This window comes from Stenella coeruleoalba, assembly GCF_951394435.1.
Source record: "Stenella coeruleoalba genome assembly, chromosome: 2".
Lineage (NCBI taxonomy): Eukaryota > Metazoa > Chordata > Mammalia > Artiodactyla > Delphinidae > Stenella > Stenella coeruleoalba.
In genome coordinates this window covers 71139454-71153139 of record NC_137147.1, presented here as the reverse complement: position 1 = coordinate 71153139, position 13686 = coordinate 71139454, and the positions used below count along the sequence as shown (strand labels likewise).

The following is a 13686-nucleotide window of genomic DNA, read 5'->3' as shown; positions in this document are numbered from 1 at the left end:
CAGTATTCTACTGTTAGGAATGGAGATTTCAGAGATCATTCCTTTGAATCTTACTACCGTAATAGCCCTTATCTTAAAAGTTCAGGAGTTGTGGGGTGGTGGTGGGGATTCTGGCAGTTGCCAACAGATCCCATTCTAAACTCCCCACTAAACTGCAAACCACATATGGCCTACTACCTACTGATTTTGGCAAAGACCTCTCAACTCAATATGTCTATCATTAAACTCATAATTTTTTCAGTAAACTTATTTCTCATTCCTTATTCCCTATCTCAATAACTGTCACTACCATCCTCACATTTGCTCAAGCCTGGAAATGGGTGTTGAACTCCTCTCTCCCTCTCCCTACCTCCAAATATAACCAGTCACAGAATACTGTAGGTTATACATAAAAGTATCAAGAATCCATCCACTTCTCCCCACGTTGGTTGCACTGCCCTATTCCAAATAACTTTATTTCAGCTACTATAAACCAACTTAAGAAAATAGATCATTTATTGGAGTATATGGCCACCTCCCAAAATGAAAAGCAAAGCTTCAGATACTGGCTCAGAGATGACAAGAGCCCAAGTAGCTCTGGAGATCTAAGCAGCTGGCATTAGTGGAAAATCTGTGGTCTTGGGTCAATTATTTCAATCCATTTTTCCAGCCTCTGGTCACTCTGTTCAAGATCTAAGGCCAACATGGAGAGCTTGATCAGCTTAGCTTGAGTCATATGCCACCCTTGCCTAAGGTAATACAAGGCATCTTACCTGACTTCCCCACTCAAAAAGAAATCAAGATGCTGCATGGCAAGAACAACAATGCTGTCCGCTCCTCTGGCATATCTGATTTCTCTCAAATATTCAGATTTTAATTGTCAAAATCTCTTTTAATCTGTGCTTAAACCTTTATCATGGAAACCTGGCACTGCTAGGAAATAAATTAGTGTTGCAATTTGATATCTTCTAAGATTATTTTCTGACCTCATCTTTAAGCAGCTTCAGCATGTTGGCTGCAGAAAGAAGTCTTTCTGCATTAAGGTTACATAAAGACTCTGTTTCTGAATGCACATAAAGCCAGGCATTCTAAGACGAAGGTTTATTCACTTGCCCCTCCACCCCCTCCATAATTTGCCGCTGCATATCATGGATTATTATTTTCCCATCCTGGAATATGGAAGGGAGTCTCACTGTTCCTATAGACCTGACCGTCAGTTCTCAATGTCCCACATTCTTTTGTATCAACATGGTACCTATTTCTGTTGTAGGCAACAACAACAAAAAATGTGTTGCAAGAAATGAAAACACAATTCAAAACTAACTCAAAGCTGTAGCCGATGTCTGTGGATGTAGGTACTGGAGGAAAGGAGGTTATTGTAGACAGAGGTATAAGATTTCTCATGGAAATACAGAAAATGCTGAGTACCAAGATTGCAGGACGTGAACATCAGGACAGGCTAGTGGGCCTCAGCAGCAAGAATTCATAGTCTCGCACTCTTGTGCTTCACTATTAATTTATCTCAGGTATTCCACAAATGTCAACTAATTTCATTTGCAACCAAATGAAGCTGTTCTTGATGTTCCAGTCCAAATTTCTTGAAATTTGGGTCAGGGTTTTTGTTCTTATTTTTGCTTTGTATTTTTCAATCTAGAGAGATGGACAATTTACAGATGGGCTACTTCAGGCCCTGTGTCTATACATGATTTAGTCCACAGGATGTGGGTCAGAGGCAAAAACGCTTCGTAGAGCTCTGAGTAGGTGCAGCTATGATAGATACCGTAGATTGTCTTTTCAATGGACATTTCCTTCATTTCCTTGTTAATAGAACTATTGTGCCCAAGACAGTGAGTCTTGATTGGATTAAATCAATCACAATGTGCTTTGCCAGACTTGGGCATATGATCCAATTCTGCACAATAAGATGTGAGGGAAAGTCTGCTGAGAGAATTCTGGGGAATATTTTCTTCTGCAATACAAAGAGATCCTTAGGAAAAATATCTGTCTGTTCTTTCACTAGATGTTGCCCAGAATTGCAAGATCTATGACCACAAAGGGACAATTCTAAGGACTAAAATGATTCCTGGTTATGTTAGAGAGAGCTTGATCTATGATGATCTGGTTGATTTACTGGTTTAATTGGCAAGTGTTCTACCAGGACTCTTTTTGTTATATAAGGTAATGATCCCTATATTAAGCTACTTTTAATTGAATATTCTATTACTTGTAATTGAAAGATCCTGTTACAGCAGGATTTTTTTTTCTGGGAGCATGGGTAAGAATGGTACCCCAAGATATGTCTATATAGAAGGATAGAGCATAGTACTTAATCTTACGTCTACCTAATTATGACTATTTTTACCTTTTTGGAGATGTATGCATGCCAACATTTTAGATTCTTTCATAGGAGTCCCTAAGTGATTGAACCATTGATTAAGATGGCAAACTACAAGAAGTTATTAAACATAATTATTAATGTCTTCTAAAACCTAATCCCTAGCCCTAACCTTCATTTTCTGTCTTGTTTTCTTCACTACTATAAATGAAGGATATGTTCTGAATGTGAGATCCTACAAAAACTGAACAAAGAAAATACTAGATACTAGCAAATTCTGCTATGGCTTTCCTTATTTTCTCCAATAGCCTTTGGGGTCATCTGTATACTGTGTCCAGATTCTAGATGCTAGTAGGAATCAGGATCATTGTTTTAAGAGAAAATTCTTACAGATTTATAATAAGGTTATCATGTCCTCTTCAAAATGGTTACCTTCAAGATAACATTTTTACTGGAGTTAGAGTGATTTTTAAATTGTAAATTTTTTTAAGTGTGAAAATAAGAAAACATTGATTATTTCTCTTATCTTCTAAATGGAGAAGATGGCACTGAAAAAAATAATGACTTTCCTGAAGTCATACAAGTTAATGAAAATTCTAGAATCTCTTTACATTTTAATGTTTTGCAGTAATTTTTTTCTTTACCTTGCACTGTATAGTCATAGAGAATTGCAGATGAGTCCTATCGTTCTTATTATTCAGTTCCTTTATCAGGATTAAGGGAATTAAAAATGTATTTGAGTCTCTAATTTTTATTTACTTTTGCCCATTTTCCAATCTTCCCTACCTCCCTACACTCACATATTGCTATTTGACAAGAGAGATATCTTTTTAATATACATGAATTTATCTATGAAAAGCAATTTTTTCAACCAAATATATCCTCTGCTGGGGCAGATGTATCAACATCATTTAGATCGTTTATATATTTAGAACTAGGTACATGAATGGATGAGTGAAAACAAGTGTCCTGAGGTTAAATGTCCACTTTTATAATTTGACTACATTTTTTGCTAATATGGATAGTCTCACCTGTTAGCTACAAATAAATAGAAAAACTAGTTAAAGCACAATATTAAAAAAAGGTTGCTTTTTCTATGGAACCAAAGAAAAACAAATAAATAGGTGTAACTCAAAGGAAAGCCAGGGATAAAACTGAATCCCCTGTATATAGAATAAAACATTGAAGAATTACTATCTCTGTGGAAAAGAGAATTAGAAAATTCCCACCCACTCACCTGAGATGCTCCAGCTAAGCTTGCAAATTACCTAGAACCATAGGTGAAGAAAATATCACTTTTAAGAAAAGAAAACTGCAGATAAGCAGTACACATGAGTATGAAGTCCCAGTGTATTATATCTGCTTGACTGGGTTTTACAGACACTGATAGGTATCTATCACATATCCATTCTTCCCCTTCTTTCTTATTAAGAGGATGTCTATGTTATTGGGGTTGAGAATGACACCAGTTAAATTAGTATATTTGGTGGTGGTGGTAGGGTGGTTACCTTGCACCTGGATGTGGTTACTTGAAGAGTTCTGGCTAATTATCTGTGGTCCAATGTCTCTGAAGACTCCTTAAATGGCAGGCAAGTACAGTTTTTTTTTTTTTCCTTTCACCTTCCCCTGCTTCCTCTCCTGAGGAAGGATGCAATAGTTTGAGCTCTAACAGTCGAAGAATGTAAGCTGTGCATTAGGGTGGTGAAGTAGTAGAGAGAAAATGAACCTGAGTATCTGAGAACTTCATCAAGATGTATATCATCCATGTACAGGCTACTTGCAAACTAATTTTATCCAAGAAGATTCATCTTTATATTGAGGGTCCCTATGAATAGCAGCAAAATCAGTTCCCAACTATTTTATATTAGATTAACAAAATGGAAAATTTACATAAAAATTGTTTTAAGACCTTTGTCAAAAGCAAAATGAAACAGCTTTATGAATCATTCACTATTCTGAACACAAGAATTTGTGTGTGCACACGCACACACACACCTAGCTGAAGGTGTTCTCAAAAAATTAAATAAACCCATCCCTACACACATGCACCACAGGGGGTGGGAGGGGAAACTGTCCACTAGGAGAGAGAATCAGCAAGCAAAACAGGAGATTTAACACCCCAAGATATAAAACTATACAACAATTAAAAGAATCTATAAAATTTTAAAAATTGTAATCATTATAGAGGTTAAAGACAGGTTAGAAGACATAATGGAAGGAAAGAAATGTATTAATTAAACCTGAAGGATTTGAACCCCAGAGAACCCTGAAATTAAAAATCTAACAACTGAAGTAAGTACACACAAACACACAACACAATAGAGGTTAAATAAAAAATTAAGGGGCTTCCCTGGTGGCGCAGTGGTTGGGAGTCTGCCTGCCGATGCAGGGGACACGGGTTCGTGCCCCGGTCCGGGAAGATCCCATGTGCCACAGAGCGGCTGGGCCCGTGAGCCATGGCCGCTGAACCTGCGCGTCCGCAGCCCGTGCTCCACAATGGGAAAGGCCACAACAGTGAGAGGCCCGCGTACCGCAAAAAATAAATAAATAAATAAATAAAAAATAAAAAATTAGGAAAAATAGAACTACATCTAGAAAAGTATTTGGTATGTAGGGTAAAGCAGAAAAAATGGGAAATGTGACAGAACTGTCAGGAGAAATGGAGGATAAAATAAGAAAGTCCAAAATATATTAACTGAATATTCAGAAAAAATTAGAGAATTAAGGAGAGACAACAGTTGAAGGAATAATTGTCAAAAACGTTCTGGAATTAAAGTAAGATCTAAGTCTTCAAAAGAAGAAGTAACATGAGTACAAAGTAGAAAAAGTAAAACAAATACCTACCTACAGTGTTGTGAAAAAGCAGAACTTTAAAGATAAAAATCTTAAAAGCAACCAGTGAAAAATGTGGAATACCCAAACAAGTAATCAGAAAACCTTAGGATAATAGCTTCAAAGTGCTGAGGGAAATAACTGTCAGTGTAGAATTCATTACTCAAACGACTATTCAAGAAGAAAAAATTTTTAAATATTCAAATAGGGGCTGAGAGATTTGACTACTTACAGACTCTTGATGAAATATGAAATTTAGTAAGAACAGAATAGAAACTAGAATAATGGATAGGTTCAAGAAGCAAGATAAGCAAGAAATTGACAAATACGTTGGTATCTAGTCATTAGATATAAATACTACTAATAATAATGTTAATTTGGTAAAATTGTATGGAAGATGGGGATGGGAAATCAGAGATGAGGTTAACTATTTTGAATTGCTTGGGAGCAGTCTAGAGATAAGAACTTTAGAATGTTTAAAACTAACTATAATTATTTACAAATTTAAGTGTAACCACAAAAAAACAGAAGCAGAATATCTAGTTTCTAAAACAAAAAATAAGACGTAAAGAAATCTAATCCAATAGAAAGCATGAGAAAAGGAAAACAGAAGCAAAAAACTACAAGCATGACAATATAAAAAGAAATCATAAAATAAGGTAAAATGGTAGAAATATTTCAAATATGTCAGTAAGCATATAAATATTCACAGATTAAGTTTGTCTGTTAACAGATTCCTAACCTGAAAAAAATAATTAAAAGCTGTATTAATTTTATAATAGACATAAAATAAATGACAAAAAAGATTGAGAGTAAAGAGCAAGGAAAAAAATGTAACAGGAATAGTGCTCAGAAGAAAGACGATGTGGCACTATTAATATCGAAGAAAAATAGGCTTTAACATAAGAAAAATTACTCTAGAGTATGAAGGTGTCATTGCTTAATAATAAAGGGAATAATTCACCAGGAACATATATCAATTCTGAATTGTATGCAACTTACATTATAACTACACAATATACAATAATTGAAAATTATTTTTAAATTAACAACTATGATTTGAGATATTATCACTGCTCCCCCAGATCCAAGAGATTAAGCAGACAAAAGAAACATCAAAGATATAGAAAATTTGAATGAAACAATTAATCACCTTTTTCTAAAAAATAGGGAATATTCCTTCTTTTCAAGCACCCAAGAACATTTACAAACATGAAATAGGCAATTTCTATCTTGTACGTAATATTTATAGAATGGAGATGAAAAAAAAAGCTTTCCACCCATGTATGTGAATAGAGTAACCTCAAAATCAAAACCAGAAAAGAGCGTGAAAAAGAAAACATGTATCCCAATCTCACTTACCAACATGGTTCCAAACTTCTTAAACAAGTTACTAGCAAATCAAATTCAGTTTACTATGAACAAACAAACCCCATTTTGTGACCAAGTTTCATTCCAGGAATTCAAGAATGGCTTAACATTAGAAATTGTATTAATGTAATTTATTGCATTACAAGATGCAAATAGAAAAACAATTTGGTCATTTCAATATATGCAGAAAAGAGATTTGAAGAAATTCAATACTCTTTTGTTAAAAACAAAACAAAATGACAGCAACAACAACAAAAAACCCTCAAAATAATATTAGAATTTTAGTCTGATAAATAGTTTAAAGGTGAGAGGTCTGAAACATTCCCTTTAAAGTCAGGAAAAAAACAGGGTTACTTATTCTCTCCACTTCAACATTTTCTGACCTCCTATGCAATGCAAGATTCTGAGGAACAGAAATAAGGAAGAAATAAAACTTTTCTGATGACTAAATCATCTGACTAGAAAATATGTGTAAACAAAATATTAGAACTAATAAGAGTTGAGCAAAATTGCAGGATTATGAATAAATATATACAAAGAGTGGCATTTATTGCTCAACACTGCTAATTTTCAGAGAAATGCAAATCAAAGCCACAATGAGATACCACCTCACACCTGTCAGAATGACTGACGTCAAAAAGACAAGAGATAAATATCTTGTCTTGGCGAGTATTGGAGGAAAGGAAACCCTCCTACACTGTTGAAAAAAATTGAAATTCTACCATCTACCATTTGCAGCAAGGTGGATGGACCTAGAGAGTATTATGCTTAGTGAAATAAGTCAGACAGAGAAAGACAAATACTCTTATGTTACCACTTATATGTGGAATCTAAAAAGTTAAACAAATGAATGTATATAACAAAACAGACGCAGACTCACAGATATAGAGAACAAACTGGTGGTTACCAGTAGGGAGATGGAGGGGGGAAGGGGCAAGATGGGGCATAGGATTAAGAGACACAAACAACTATGTTTTAAATAAATAAGCAACAAGATTATATTTTACAGCACAGGGAAATATAGCCATTATTTTGTAATAACTTTAAACGGAGTATAATCTATAAAATATTGAATCACTATGTTATACACCTGAAACTAATATTGTAAATCAACTATAATAAAAAAAATTTAAAGAATGACATTTATATATAACAGCAACAATCCATTAGAAATTGTATGTAAATATAAATCTCACTCATAATAAACTTCGAGGAACCTGGGAATAAATCTAACAAAATAAGTATAAAACATACAAGCAAAAATTTGTACAGTTTATTGAAGAATGCAAAAAAGTTAAGTAAATAGATACCATGTTTTTATGGAACCTAATAAGCAGACCCTAAGATTCATAGAGAAAAGGTCCAAGAATAACCAAGTTCATTCTGAAGAAGAAAAAGAATGTTAATCTCTACCAGAGAAAAATATTTATTATGAAACTATAGTAATTGTAGAAAACTTGGTTGGTGCCCATCTCGGGTCCTCAGAGGTCCTTTTCAGAGCTGCCCCAATGGGGAATGTCTGGGAGTTACCGCCCCACCCAACATGGCCTGCAGCCAGGATCCTCTGTCCCAGAGGTACAAAAGCCCTACTCTCTTACCTCAGGATAGACAGACTCTGCTGTGCCATTGATGTCTCAGAGTTCCTTGAGAGATCAGGCTGAGGCTTGATTTTATCTAAAAGCACATTCTTACTGAGCTTCTCCTTCTCTATTTTACTTTCTTCATCGCACCACCCCCCCCCAGCAGGTTTTTTTCTGCATGTGTACTATTCATCATTCCTTATAGTACAAGAATCTTCTTTTCATCCTCTGCTTTTAGAGAACTTGACCTAAGACAGAAATTAAGAAGGTGTATATTGACACACAGACTGCTCAACGAATAAAGCAAAACAATACATTGAGGAGGATATCAGAAGGACCAATAAATATATGAAAACATCGCAATCTCACCTCGTAATCAGAGAATGCAAATGCAAATTAAACAGTACTCACCAGATTGGCAATTTTTATTGTCTGAAAATCCTAAGTGTTAATTAAGATGTGAGCAAATGAGAAACCTCATTTGTTGGTGGGAAAGTGAACTTGTTAACCAACCATTTTGAAGTGCAGTTTGTTAATATCTAACAAAATTGAAGATGCTCATAAGCTGTAACGTAGCAATTTCATTTTCAAGTATATACCCAGGGGAATTCTTAGATATGTGCTTGGAGAAGTTCTTGAGGATATTTACTGTGGCATCATTGACAATAGTGCAAAACTAGAAACAACTTAAACACTTGTCAAGAAATGAATGGATAAATTGTAGTATATTCATAATGTGCAGTAGTTAAAATAAATGATGACCAAATTTAGGTGTGTCAACATGGATAAACGTCAAAGACAATTTTTAGTGAATAATGCAAATTGAAGATGGGCACCTTTAAGTATCAAACAAAATGATATAAATCTTGTTTATGGACATAAGGATATACATATATATGTAGGTACATATTATATAAATATACATATATAATATACTAGTACCGTGTAAAATATGTCAAGAGGATGCTTCAGAATAGTGACATGTCTGAGGAAGAAATGAGAGGAACAGGACTGGAAAAGATATGAGGGGTTTTCAATTCTAGTTTTAATTTTTATGTTACAAAAATGATGTGAAACAATATAGAAAGTAGTAACAATTACTTAAATCTGGGATGAGATACATGTGTATATGTTACATTGCTCTCTGTACTTTTATATATGTCTGAAATACTTCATAATAGAAAGTCAAAGAGAAATGGTATATATACCATTATAATACCATTTATTATACCTATATAATAAAACTCTAAATTTTGCTTTCAATATAACCATCTGAATTGAATTTTTTGTCCTAATCTTGAAGCAATTGTGAAAAAGATACCCTACATTATAAAATAGTCTAGTATACATCTTCTTATATTTCATCCCTTTTCTTATATTTTCTCAGAAAAGTAGGATGATAGCTTGCCACCTTTCCTTGGAACATCAAAAGATTTCCTTTTCCTTTCCTTTGTCCTTCCCTCTCTTCCTTCCTTCCTTCTTTTCTTTCTTCCTTGCCTTTCCCAAAAGAATTACTAAAATCTCAACTCCTAATCATTCCCTAATTATTTTCCTAAGTTCTAGAGTTGTCAAATAAAACATAGGAAGCTCATTTAAATCTGAATTTCAGATAAATAATATATAGTATTTTGCATAAGATATTTATACTGAAAAGTTTTTTGTCTTTTATCTGAAATTCAAATTAACTGGCAGTCCTATATTTTTTATTTGCTAAATCTGGCAACCATACTAACTTCAAGTTACCATAATTGTACTTTATTTACATAGATATCTATCTCACAAACTTTCTTTTTAATTCTTAAATATGTATACAGAATAGGTCTAATAGTCTTCTCATCTTAGATGAACAAGACTATACGTCAAGAATAGATTATCTATTTACCTGTCAAGGTTGCTAATATCCTCGTACTAGTTCTAGTATTGAGGATGTAATCTTGACTAGTTCAGGCACAAATTAATTGGATCTTAAGTACAAGATTCCCAGAGGCACAAGCTAGTTTGAGAACTGATTGTTTAAAGCAAGTTCTACAAGCACCCTAAATTTTACTTTTTGGTCTTTCCAAGTTAATTAACTATTTGGCTCTGTCTGGGCTTCAAATTTCCTCTAAAAGAATAATGTCTTCCTCATGTGACATATTTGTCTTTTGGGGTTTTTTTCCTATTTCTTTCTCTTAAAAAACAAAGCAAGCAACAACAAAAAACACCTCCCCAATTGTCTCTATAACGCACCATGATTCTCTTTTGTTTCAATCAGGTGCTTTCCAGAATGGGAGCTTTCAAAGGTCCCTCTGGTCCTTACCATTTACCTCCCTATCCTATCTCTTTCCTTAACCTGTTCTCTTACAGAGATTCTCAGCCACTGAGCATAGTGGAAAAGGAACATCACAAAAAGATTTGAATGAACGCAACATAGTAGGGGTTCATTACCGGTTGATTAAATGAAAGGAGGACACAATAATCCAAAGATCAGACATAATAATTGTCCTTTAAATTATTAACAACTTGCAAAGAAAATGAGAGCAATTATTTAAATGGTTAAATAGGCAAAAGTTAGCTTTTGGGTTCTGTATCTCCCTTTTCCAGTGGATTCTTTCTCAGTGTTCCCATAGAGATGCCTTGAAATGTGCTTTCCCTACAAAGCACCCTCATTTGTTTTAAAATTGTCTGTAACTTAAGAAAATCGCTATGGTATTACAGTGGTGGTTTCTTACAGGCCTCCTCCTCTTTGAAATATCTTTCCTTTTCGCAATAAACAATTGAATAAAACAACAAATTTGAACCAATCTTTTCAAATTTTTTTTTATGTAGGCTAAACAGTCTAAAAGAACCTTATTGTATTTATTTCTTATTTTCTGTTTTCCTTTTTGCCTTTACACATTTTAAAATTTTATTACAAAACCAAATATATTCATAAATAAAGGAAAGAAAAGAAAAAGGCAAACAACCATATATTTTCTGTACATGTATAGTATGATATTTATAAAATAAATTTTTTTAAAAATCACATGTATACTGCTTTGGATTTTTTTCCTAATATATAGAAAACATTTCCCTTATTAAATATTCCATCACATTTTTTCCAATAGTTCCCTAGCACTGCATTATGTTTTTAAAATGAAAGCTTGACTTTTTTGAAACTTTTTCATCCTTTGAAACTCTGAGCTTTTATCTATAAAATAGAATTTGTGGAGAGAGAGAAGCAATGAAGGCTGAGCTGTGATGGAGTGTCTATGAAAAAGAGTATGTTCTTGTCAGTGTAACTAATTCTACTGAGGACTAGAGGACGGTCACAATGTGAAACTATGTTTTACAACTCCAGGGATAAAAATCAGTGAAAGGAAAGGTGAAAATGATGAAAGTCAATGTGGTGACACTGCTAAAGATTTACCTCAATGTGCCTTTGTTGGTTAGAACTCACTGTGCTGCCTGCAAGAGGGGGAAAAAAAAATGGATTCACTTTATTGCACTCATCTGTCATAGATAATACCCTGTACAAAAAGGTGGAAGGAAGTGGTGAACTTATAATCAGTCTGTGTATACATACAATAGGAAGGCAGTCTGGAAACTCAGCAGGCCTGGGAAATGAGTGGCTGTCATAAAGGGGACAGTGACACTCTACTGAGATCAGTGAGCTCCAAGCTCCAAAGAGAGGGGCAGGCCAACTTGATCTTTCTTTGTGTGTAGACTGTTGGGCGTGCTACATGCACCTTCCAACTTCGTGGGGAGTCACATTCAATTGCCAGACACGTGCAATCCACTCTACCAATAGGAGGAATTGAACTGGTAGCCTTTAAAGGATTCCGCAGAGAATACATTCCCTCTGTAATAGTGATGGATGGAACCTGCCTCTTTCTGACCAACAGGGTATATTCCAAAGCCGCTGAGATCAAAGCCTGTGTGTCAGAAGAAACTGTTAGAAGGAAAATATCTAGCAATTTCTGAAAAAGCTAATTTATTTAGGCAATGTCTGTAACTTCCTAACTATCACCACAATAAAGGGACTAGAATGGTATTCTTATGAATCTCCCCTTTATTTTACCATAGTCTTGAGAATTCTGTGAATCAAAAAGCAGTGAGTCTTTTTCCCTTCCAGCTCTATAGACTGCACAAGTGCTTGTTTTTATGGCATAAAGTTATGTTAAGAAGTTTAACTGTCAGGCAATAATATCTAAGAATTATATTCTATATACATCATTATAAATATAATATCCTATATTATATTCTGTAATATCAAATGAATGCTTAAATGAAGTAGTGGCCAATTGTATCTTTGAATATTTTCTTTACCTCTGAATGGTCAACCTTTCAAACTGTCCTCTAGTACTGATGCTCATGACATTTAGCCCTTCCCCCCAAATCCCTACCTGCATACCCTAATGAAGAGTTCCACTTTGCACCATTCTGGGACCCTCAAGCAGTATGTATGGCGTTCTTTGTAGCGCCTTCATATATGTTTCATTCTCTTCTGGTTCCCTATGAATGCACAGAGCAAAAGGTGGATACCTGAAATGTTTTGCAAAAAAGAGATGGTGACCTCTCCCACCCACTCTTAAAATTACCGTCATTTTTTCCACCAGGGAAGCTTCTTGGTCTCTTCCATGCCTTTTTTATAGATAGAGATTTACTCCATTCCTCCCTTGGCAGCTCTCTCAATGAAAGTATGAATCCCTCTCCATGATGGTCTACCATCAACCACATACCCTAGCTAAGATACCATGCTGTAATTATTGATGAGGGAATTACCTGTTACTACAGAACTGTACACTCTATCCCCTTTACAAGCCATTTCTAACTATCCCAGCTTTTATTCCACCAGACAAATTGACCATTTAATGCACTAAATATTTCTTGAACTTCATGTAGTACAAAACACCTGGAAGAATGTCTGAATTTACAATCACACAAAACAAGGTGACAAACCAGATATAATTTTGTTTTTGAAGAAAATGTTTAAAATTCTAAGCAAAAGGTGTTTGGGGAATGCCCTTGTCAGAGAAGCATCAGAGAATGCATGCATTTATCTGACCTATCATCGGTGTAGGGCTCCTTAGGGAGGCTGGCATGGAGTCAAGTTTTTGATAAAGGAATACACGTGGCTTTGTAGACAAGGATTAGAAGGCTAGTCTGAGCAAAATGTAGAGCCATTCCTTGACAAGAATGAGAAAATAAATAAAAAGTTGGCAAGGGTGAATGGTTTCTCTTTACCCCTTGAATCTCTCATTGTCTATCTGACAAATCGTATCTATCCCGTTTTCCAAAGCTCTCGTCAAGGCTTAGGAAAACAGCTGAAATCCACTCACATTATTGTATATGTCACTGAACGAGCCTCCTGCTTTCCTCAAGATGCATCTTGAAGTTTATGCAAAATTTAATTTAATCATGAACTGACTGGTTGGAGAGCATGTATACTTCATACTTCATGGGACTGTATATCACATTTGCTAACATACTACATGTTAAACCATGTTCACACATAGGCTCTAGGAAAGGCAGGGCTTTGTTTCTGAGGATTTCTGGACTTCTGATGATGTGCATTTTGGTAAGATACTTACTGTCTCTATGTCTCCATTTTCTGCTTTGTAAAATAAA

General features: G+C 34.8%; 1 long non-coding RNA gene across 2 annotated transcripts in view; it reads right to left on the bottom strand.

Annotated features, from left to right (window-relative positions):
• The window catches only part of LOC307182976, a 38115-nt gene extending 25722 nt beyond the window's left edge, over nucleotides 1–12393 (bottom strand). Inside the window, exons 1-3 of one of the 2 annotated variants that reach the window (XR_013827323.1) lie at nucleotides 11642–12393; nucleotides 11486–11523; nucleotides 8116–8345 (exon numbers count right to left, since the gene is read on the bottom strand). This is a non-coding gene — a long non-coding RNA (uncharacterized lncRNA). Of the gene's footprint in view, nucleotides 1–7885; nucleotides 8346–11485; nucleotides 11524–11641 lie in introns of those variants that run through there. The other variant, XR_013827324.1, reaches the window with a different exon arrangement.
• Between the last annotated feature and the right edge of the window lie 1293 nt (nucleotides 12394–13686).